This window comes from Pongo abelii, chromosome 18 (genome assembly GCF_028885655.2).
Source record: "Pongo abelii isolate AG06213 chromosome 18, NHGRI_mPonAbe1-v2.0_pri, whole genome shotgun sequence".
Taxonomy (NCBI): domain Eukaryota; kingdom Metazoa; phylum Chordata; class Mammalia; order Primates; family Hominidae; genus Pongo; species Pongo abelii.
The window spans coordinates 26,094,914-26,103,493 of record NC_072003.2 but is presented as its reverse complement, the minus strand read 5'-3'; the positions used below and the strand labels follow the sequence as shown (position 1 = coordinate 26,103,493).

Genomic DNA, 8,580 nt, shown 5'->3' with positions numbered 1-8,580 from the left:
CGGCCACGTGAGCGCCACGCCGTGCGCCCGCCAGGCCAGCCCCGCCCCTGCCCGCCCGCTTCTGCTCAACCTAGCCCAGCCCCAGCTTCAGCCTCAGCTCCCCCCCTTCCTGGATCGAGCGCCCGCACTCTCGGCCCTGCAGCCACCCGAGTCCCGCTCGCTGTCGCCTGCACGCGAGTCCCTGGCACGCGCTCCCGCATCCCGGGATCGTCCCAGCGGCCCCTGCGCCTTTCCTGGGATCACTCCGGCGGCCCCGCGCCCCGGGATCGGTCCATCTGCCCCGCGTGGCCCCAGCTGTTTGCCCTGAGCGCCAGCCAGCGCTCCCCGCTCTCCGCTCCCCGGCACTCTCGGGGGGCCCGCCCGCCCTGCACCCTGGAGCTCCGGGCCGCGAGCCTCTGCCAACTCCTCTGGACCCTCGCGGCCGTGGGCAGCGGCTGCCGCGCCTGTCTGCCCGAGGGAGGTAGGTGTGGACCGCGGCCGGCAAGGCTGTGGGGGGCTGGGAGCCGGCGCTGCAGGCCTGTGCGCCCCGGTGCAGCTGGCGTCTGGAGCGTGCTGGGTCTGGGCTTGGGAATGGGGCCGGAGAAGGCATGGAAGGAGAGTGTGGGGGCGCTTCTCCTCTGGTTGTTAAACTCTCTGGGGCTCAGTGCTTGCTTTGGTGAAATGGGGAAGTTGTGCGGATTAACGGCGATGTGGATATGGAAAGCAATTGGCAAGCAATGGGCGGTGATCTGGCTGCAAGTGACAGAGAGTTTGGGAGCCTCCGCCCTTGGGGTCCCTAGAGTGTGGGCGCATCGCTGCCTTCCTGTCCCCTGCAGGGCTCAGAGCCGCATCCCCCACCCTTTCCCCTGAACTAGAGGCCTGCGTCAGCCCGAATTCCCGGAACCTCCAGGACTGTGTAGACGCGCCCTTGCAGCATTGTTGGCTGCGGGAGTTTGGTTGTTGGCAGGCGCTGCTGACATGTGTGCCAAGGGGCTGGGCATTAATAAGCCGGTGGCCGCGCGGGGGTGGGGGCCTCCCGGGTAAGCCCCGGCCTAGATCCTTTTGCGCGCGCCTGGGGGATTTCGGGGAACCAGCCCAGCTGCGCCCTGAGTACAGATGGGCCGCATGGGGAAGTGAGATCTGCCCAAGGGGACGGTCCCAGGGAGCCCGACCTCTGGGACCTCGGTGGTGGGTGCTTCTTCAGCCAGGAAAGCAGGAAACACTAGGGCTGGAGTCCTGGGTTGGAATTCTAGCTCATTTATGCTCTCTGGCCCTCGGTTTTCTCATTGGTAAAATGGGTACAGTATTAGTATCTACCACTTAGTATCCTTGGAAAGAGTAGATGAGTATGTATATGTTAGGTGCTTGGAACAGTGCCTGGCACACAGTGTCATGGTCTATGGCCCCGGGAGACGTCTGATGGCCAAGGGCCCTATGGTTGAGGGCCCTGGACAGGCTGTGAAGTCACAGGGAATTGAGTCACGTAGTCTATCCTAATGTTTTTACCAAGGAGGAAACCGAGGGTCAGAGTGATCCCCAGGCCCACAGAAGCTCCCTAAGAGGAAGCCAGTCACATAAACAGATTCTAAAAAGCGAGATGGGGTAAATGGGAATACAGAGCAAGAAGGTGAGAGCTGAGAATGCCCACCGTGTGTGTAAAGGGGAGAGGGTTATGGGGGAAGGCTTCCTGTAGGCAGGTGATGTTTAAGCTGAGCTGGGGAAGAGGCAGGTGGAAGGAGGTAGAGTTCAGAGATGGCGTATGCAGGTGTCTTCCTTCTCTGTGGCCTCCACAGCACCCGATGTTCATTCCTTTGTTCAGCTATTAATTCAACAACTACAGTAAAACCTCTCAACGACATGAATTTCAGTGTAACATGGCTGGGATTGGCGTCCGCCCTCCTCTCAGCCCCCATTCTCAAAGAAGTGGGTGGGGTCCGAAGTTCTTATCCTCTGCAGGGAATGGGGAGGCCAGAAGTCAGAACTGAAATGGTCATAGTTTACACATAATCATTGGTGTACATTCTAAGAGCTACCGGTTTTTTGGGCCAAGGGTGTGGTGGCTCAGGCCCGTAATCTCAGTACTTTGGGAGACTGAGGAGGGTGGATCACTTGAGGTCAGGAGTTTGAGACCAGCCTGGCCAACACTGGGAGCCCCCATCTCTACTAAAAATACAAAAATTAGCTGGGCATGTTGGCATGAGCCTGTAATCCCAGCTACTCGGGAGGCTGAGGCAGGAGAATCGAGAATCGTTTGAATCCAGGAGGCATAGGTTGCAGGGAGCTGAGATTGCACCACTGCACTCCAGCCTGGGCAACAAAGCGAGACTGTCTCAAAAAATAAAAAAGATCCACCAATTTTTTTTTTCTTGTGCTTTTTGTAACTGTACAGTACTTTTTGGCTGATTAAGGATATATCACTGGCTGGGTGTGGTGGCTCACACCTGTAATCCCAGCCACTTTTTGGGGGCTGAGGTGGGAGGATTGCTTGAGCCCAGGAGTTCAAGACCAGCCTGGCTGACAGGGTGAAACCCGGTCTCTATTAAAAAAAAAAAAAAATCACTGATTTGCTTTTAAAACATTTTACTGTATTATGTGGCAGAGAAAGCTATGGGTCACCAGTACCCATGTTCTCGTCCTCCTGGGGTGCTCCCTGGATGAATTTTCCCAGGCTCCCTTACCATTCGGTAGGGCCACATGGCTGAGTTTTGGCTGATGAAACATGAGTTTGTCCATTTCAAGCCTCGACCCTAAAAACCTCTCACTCTTTCCTCATTTGTTGGACAAGTCAAGGGGACTTTGAAGACCTACAGGGAGGGCAGAGCCATAAGCCAGAAGGAGTGTTTTTTGTTTTTGAGATGGAGTCTTGCTCTGTTGCCCAGGCTGGAGTGCAGTAGTGTGATCTCAGCTCACTGCAACCTCTGCCTCCCAGGTTCAAGTGATTTTCCTGCCTCAGCCTCTTGAGTCTGAGCTGGGACTACAGGTGCATGCCACCGTGCCCAGCTAATTTTTGTATTTTTAGTAGAGATGGGATTTCACTGTGTTGGCCAGGCTGGTCTCGAACTCCTGACCTCAGGTGATCCACCCGCCTCCCAAAGTACTGGGATTACAGGCATAAGCCACCATGCCCACCTGGGAAGGATGTCTTTAGGATCGTTATCTTGCTGTGGGGAGATTCCCCAAAGCAGTCTTGTCCAGTGTTTGGCAGGGTTGGCGTCTGGTTGCCAGGACTCTGGGAGCTGTGTGAAGAAAACCAAGGGTGAAGAGCAGAAGCTTGGACTTATTCAAGCTCGTTCTCCGGGATTCACTATTTCTGGTCCAATTCTTACACCTGAAGCAGAACAACTGAATGATCAGGGCTATAGCCAAAGTAATAGCGGCAGGTTGAACTAATGTAAAAGAATCAGTGTTTTTTGTTGAGGGAGATTTGTTCTGCTGACCTGAAAGCTGCAGGTTATTACCCCAATGAACTGAGAAGGCTCCTAGAAGGTGGTTAGAGCAATGACCTTGTCTACACCTGGGATGAAAGCGGCTTGAGCCTTAAAGTGTTGCTGGATCAAATTCTTGCAGCCAAGGCTGATGAGCACAAGCAAGGAGGCTTCTTTTTTGTTGTTGTTTTGAGACAGGGTCTTGCTCTGTCACCTAGGCTGGGGTGCAGTGGCACGGTCACAGCTTACTGCAGCCTGGAACTCCTCGGCTCAAGTGATCCTCCTGCCTCAGCCTCCCAAGTAGCTGGGACTACAGACATGAGCTACCACTATGCCTGGCTAACTTCTAATTTTAGTGTAGAGATGGGGTCTCACTCTGTTGCCCAGGCTGGGCTTGAACTCTGGGTTCAAGCAATTCTTCTGCCTCGGCCTCCCAGTGTTAGGATCACAGGCATGGCCCGTGCCCAACCATAAGAAGGCTTCACACAAAGGAAGGAGTGAGTCACTAACACGCTGATGATAAAGCAGAAAATAACAGTGCCCCCCCACAACCCCCAAAGTCCCAGGGCTGTGGGACTCCTAGAGAAGCGTTTCAAATGGCTCCAGAGTCAGAGGGTGGATGGCGTTCTGTTCTCCAGCTGTGAAGCTTTTGAGATGTAGCAAGGACTAGCAAGCCAGAGGAAGCACCTGGAAGTAGGTGGCTAAACTGCAGAAAATTGCCCTAGGCCGGTGTTTCTCTAACTTCATTGCACATCAGCATCCCCAGGACGACTTGCTTACACTTTGATTGCTGGACCCATCCCCAGAGTTTAATTTAGTAGGTCTGTAGTGAGGCTTGAGAATTTGCATTACCAGCAAGTTACCAGGTGAGGTTGCTGCAGTGGCTGCTGCGGCAGCTGGTCCCATACTTTTAGAAGCGCTGGTTAAGGAAGTGATGACCGCATTGACAGCTCTGGATTCAGCCAGCACCAGCTTCAAACCCAACTCTAGTCATGTGATTTGGGGCAAGTCATATAACCTCTCTGTTCCTTAGTTTTCTCATCTGTAGAATGAAGCTAAGAGCGACTAACTCCTGGGGTTCAGGGGAGGCTTCCTGGAGGAGGTGACATCTAAGCTGAGACCTGAGGGATAAGCAGACACGTTGGCCAGGGGACGGGTAGGGAGGACAGGCTGGGGTGTGTACCAGACAGAGGGCATAGCATGTTCAGAGCCCGAGGAGGAAGGAGTGCATGCCTTCTAGGGAGCTGAGAGGAGTTATGTGGCAAGTACTTTGTAAGTGATACTGAAATGCTACCAATCTGTTCTGGGCAGGATGGCAGTGGAGAGGAAGCCAACCAGGGCATGGAAAATGGGCTGCTGGATGGGCTCAGAAATGGTACAAGTTATTTATGCTCTTCTTTCATTGGCCGGAATGCAGTCACATGACCTTACCTAGCTGCAAGGGATGCTGGGAAATGTAGTCTGTGGCCAGGCAGAGGAGAAAGGATTCCTGGAGGAAAGCCAGCTCTCTGTGCCACCTGTGGTTTTCAGGCCCCCTCTCTCACTTCTTCTCCACCTTGCTCACTCTGCTCCGCTCTGTTAAGTGAATGAATTTTACAGATGAAGAAGCTGAGGTTCAGAAGGTTAAGTAATTTCCCCAGCATTCCTCAGCTGATTGTGGCAGGGCCAGGACTTGAATTCATCCCAAAGGCCTTGTTTGGCTAGATCTGGTTTTGGTGCTTATCAGATCCTCCATGAGCCAGTCTTTCCCACTACGGCCTCAGCCATGTCATTGGACTAAGTAACTCCTATGTAGTTACAACACAGTAGGTTGTTTTGTTTGTTTTTGTTTGTTTATTTGTCTGTTTTTTTGGAGGTCTGGGGGCGGGGGGATAGAGTCTTGCCCTGCTGCCCAGACTAGAGTGCAGTGGCACAATCTTGGCTCACTGCAACCTCTGTCTCCTTGGTTCAAGTGATTCTCGTGCTTCAGCCTCCCAAGTAGCTGGGACTATACAGGTCGTGTGCCACCACACCTGGCTAATTTTTGTATTTTTGGTAGAGATGGGGTTTCTCCATGTTTCCCAGGCTGGTCTCAAACTCCTGGCCTCAAGTGATCTGCCTGCCTTGGCCTCCCAAAGTGCTGGGATTTCAGGGGTCAACCACCGTGCCCAGCCACAACCCAAAAGTCCTTCTGTTTCTCCATTATATCGGCAGGAAACTGCCAGCTTTTCTTCACTTACTCGTTCATTCATGCAGCACGCACTTGTGCATTTATGGTGTGTGCCAGGCATTGTGCTTTGGGCTGGGAGCTGCAGAGGAACAAGACACACGGCCCCTTTTGTTCAAGACACTCACATGGTCTGGCCACCCAGAGGGCCGGGCACACAGAGTTCATGTGAGACGTGAGACGTGCTGTATCCCTGGGCTGACCCACCAGGAGTACAGAGTGTACCGTGGACATGCAGAGGGTGCCCAGCAAGTGATTAAACATTACAATTCAAGCTCCCTTGTGCATTTTGCTAATCGAAGCTATAATTATGATATTTTGTGTTTCATATTCCAAAATGCATTTTTCAGATTCCTGAAACAATAAAATAGCCCTTGCGCGATAACAGTTTTATATGCAGAAAACACAGTGTACTGCAATGATATTTTTACGAGCCTTTAGCAGAGCAAATGATGGCGTATCTCTGGCTTCTGCAGCAGGCTGCTGTTTACATCGGTAAGTTGATTTCTCTGTCTCTTCCTTTTTTTTTTGAGACAGAGTCTTGCTCTGTCACCCAGGCTGGAGTGCAGTGGCACGATCTCAGCTCACTGCAACCTCCGCCTCCTAGGTTCAAGCAATTCTTCTGCCTCGGCCTCCCAAAATGCTGGGATTATAGGCGTAAGCCACCACACCTGGCCTTCTCTGTCTCTTTATGGTATGTGGGGAGATTTGTTTTTAAAAGGAAAAGGGGAAGAGAGGGTTGGGGAGGGCTCCTTAAAATTACACCAGAGGCTGGACACAGTGGCTCACGCCTGTAATTCCAACACTTTGGGAGGCTGTGGCTGGAGGATCACTTGAGTCCAGGAGTGGCAAGACACCATCTCTACAAAAAATTTTTAAAATAAGCCAGGCATGGTGGCACAGGTTAGTCCCAGCTACTCAGGAGGCTGAGGCGGGAGGATCCCTTAAGCCCAGGAGTTCAAGGATGCAGTGAGCTGTGATTATGCCACTGCACTCCAGCCTGGATGAGAGATCAAGACACCTACCCAGTCTCTTAAAAAAGAAAGAAAGAGGCCAGGCACGGTGGCTCATGCCTGTAATCCCAGCACTTTGGGAGGCTGAGATGGGCGGATCACCTGAGGTCAGGAGTTCAAGATCAGCCTGGGTGACATGGTGAAACCCCGTCTCTACTAAAAATACAAAAATGAGCCAGGCATGGTGGCACACACCTGTAATCCCAGCTACTCTGGAGGCTGAGGCACAAGAATCACTTGAACCCGGGAGATGGAGGTTGCAGTGAGCCAAGATTTAGCTGCTGCACTCCAGCCTGGGCGATAGAGTGAGACTCCATCTCAAAAAACAAAAGAAAGAAAGAAAAATTCCACCAGATTCATTCTAGAGCTGGGTTTCTCAGCCTCGGCACTGACATTGGGCCAGATCTTCTTCTTTGTAGGGGACTGTTCTGTTTATTTTAGAATGTTTAGCAGCATCCCTGGCCTCTATCCACTAGGTGCTAGTTGCACCCCTAGAGTTGCAACAGCTAAAAATGTCTCTAGACGTTGCCAAATGTCCCTTGAGGGAGCAAAATTGCCCAAGGTTGAGAGCTGCTCTTCAGGACTTTGTTAGTTCCCAATTGCTGCTGTAACAAATTGCTGCAATTACTTAGTGGTTTTAAAACAACAAATGTATTATCTTATAGTTCCTGGGGATCAGAAGTTCTAAAATCTAGATGTCAGCATGGCTGTGTTCCTTCTGGAGGCCCCAGGAGAAAATCAGTTTGTTTGCCTTCTCCAGATTCTAGGGGCTGTCCTCATTCCTTGGGCTCCTGGCCCCTCCCTCCATCTTTGAAGCCAGCAGTGTGGCAGCTTCACACCTTTCTGTCTTTGGTCACATCTCTTCCTCTAACTCTGACCCTTCTACCTCCTTTTTATAAGGATCCTTGTGATTACACTGGGCTCACAGGATAATCCACGACTGTCTCCCATCTTAAGATCCTTAATCACATCTGCAAAGTCCCTTTTGCCATATACGGTAACATTCACAGGTTCCAGGGATTAGGATGTAGACATCTTAGGGGAGCCATTTTTCTGCCTGCCGCAGACAGTCTGGCCTCAGGGTATAATGAAATTTGCTTGTGGAGGGCTTGTAGGGAGCAAAGTGATTTAGGGAATTGGGGACTGGAGGATTTTTGGGACATAACAGCAGCTAGTACTTTTGAGAGTCAAGTCTATCCCAGACACCATGTGCCTAATCTCATTGTATCCTCAGAACAACCCCTGCAGGGGTACTGTTAGCTGACCCCTGTTTACAGAGGAGGGAACTATCCAAGAAAGGCTTTCTGGAGGTCAGGTGCAGTAGCTTATGCATGTAATCAACTTTGGGAGGTCTAGGTAGGAGGATCGCTTGAGGCCAGGAGTTCAGAGGCAAGAGGATCACTTGAGCTTGGGAGACTGAGGCTGCAGTGAGCCACGATTGCACCACTGCACTCCAGCCTGGGTGACAGAGTGAGACCCTGTCTCAAAAAAAAAAAAGAAAAAAGAAAGAGACCAGCCTGGGCAATGTAGGGAGATGCCCATCTCTACAAAAATAAAATAACATAATTAGCCAGATGTGGGTGGTATGCACCTGTAGTCCCAGGTACTCTGGAGGCTGAGGTGGGAGGATCGCTTGAGCCCAGGAGTTGGAGGCTGCAGTGAGCTATGATTGCACCACTGCACTCCAGCCTGGCCAACAGAGCCAGACACTCTCTCAACAACAACAACAACAACAACAAAAACAAAACAAACCCAAAAGAAACAAACAAGGAAGGCTTTCTGAAGGAGGTCAACATTTGAGCTGCGTCTTGAAGAGATTAAAGGGTTTTGCTAGTGAGTGGGAAAGGGATTCCAGGCAGAGGTGTTACTGGTGGAGGGTGTCCAGGTTCTTGACGTTTTGAGCAAAGAATTGGACAAAATACACGAACAAAACAAGGAAAGAATAAAGCAATGAAAG

At 51.6% G+C, this 8,580-nt stretch overlaps 1 protein-coding gene across 2 annotated transcripts in view; it reads left to right on the top strand.

Annotated features, from left to right (window-relative positions):
• The window catches only part of EEF2K (eukaryotic elongation factor 2 kinase), an 83,590-nt gene continuing 75,010 nt past the window's right edge, over positions 1-8,580 (top strand). Inside the window, exon 1 of one of the 2 annotated variants that reach the window (XM_002826216.4) lies at positions 1-460. The gene's annotated coding sequence lies outside the window, so the exon portion shown is untranslated. The remainder of the gene's footprint in view (positions 461-8,580) is intronic. The other variant, XM_054533634.2, reaches the window with a different exon arrangement.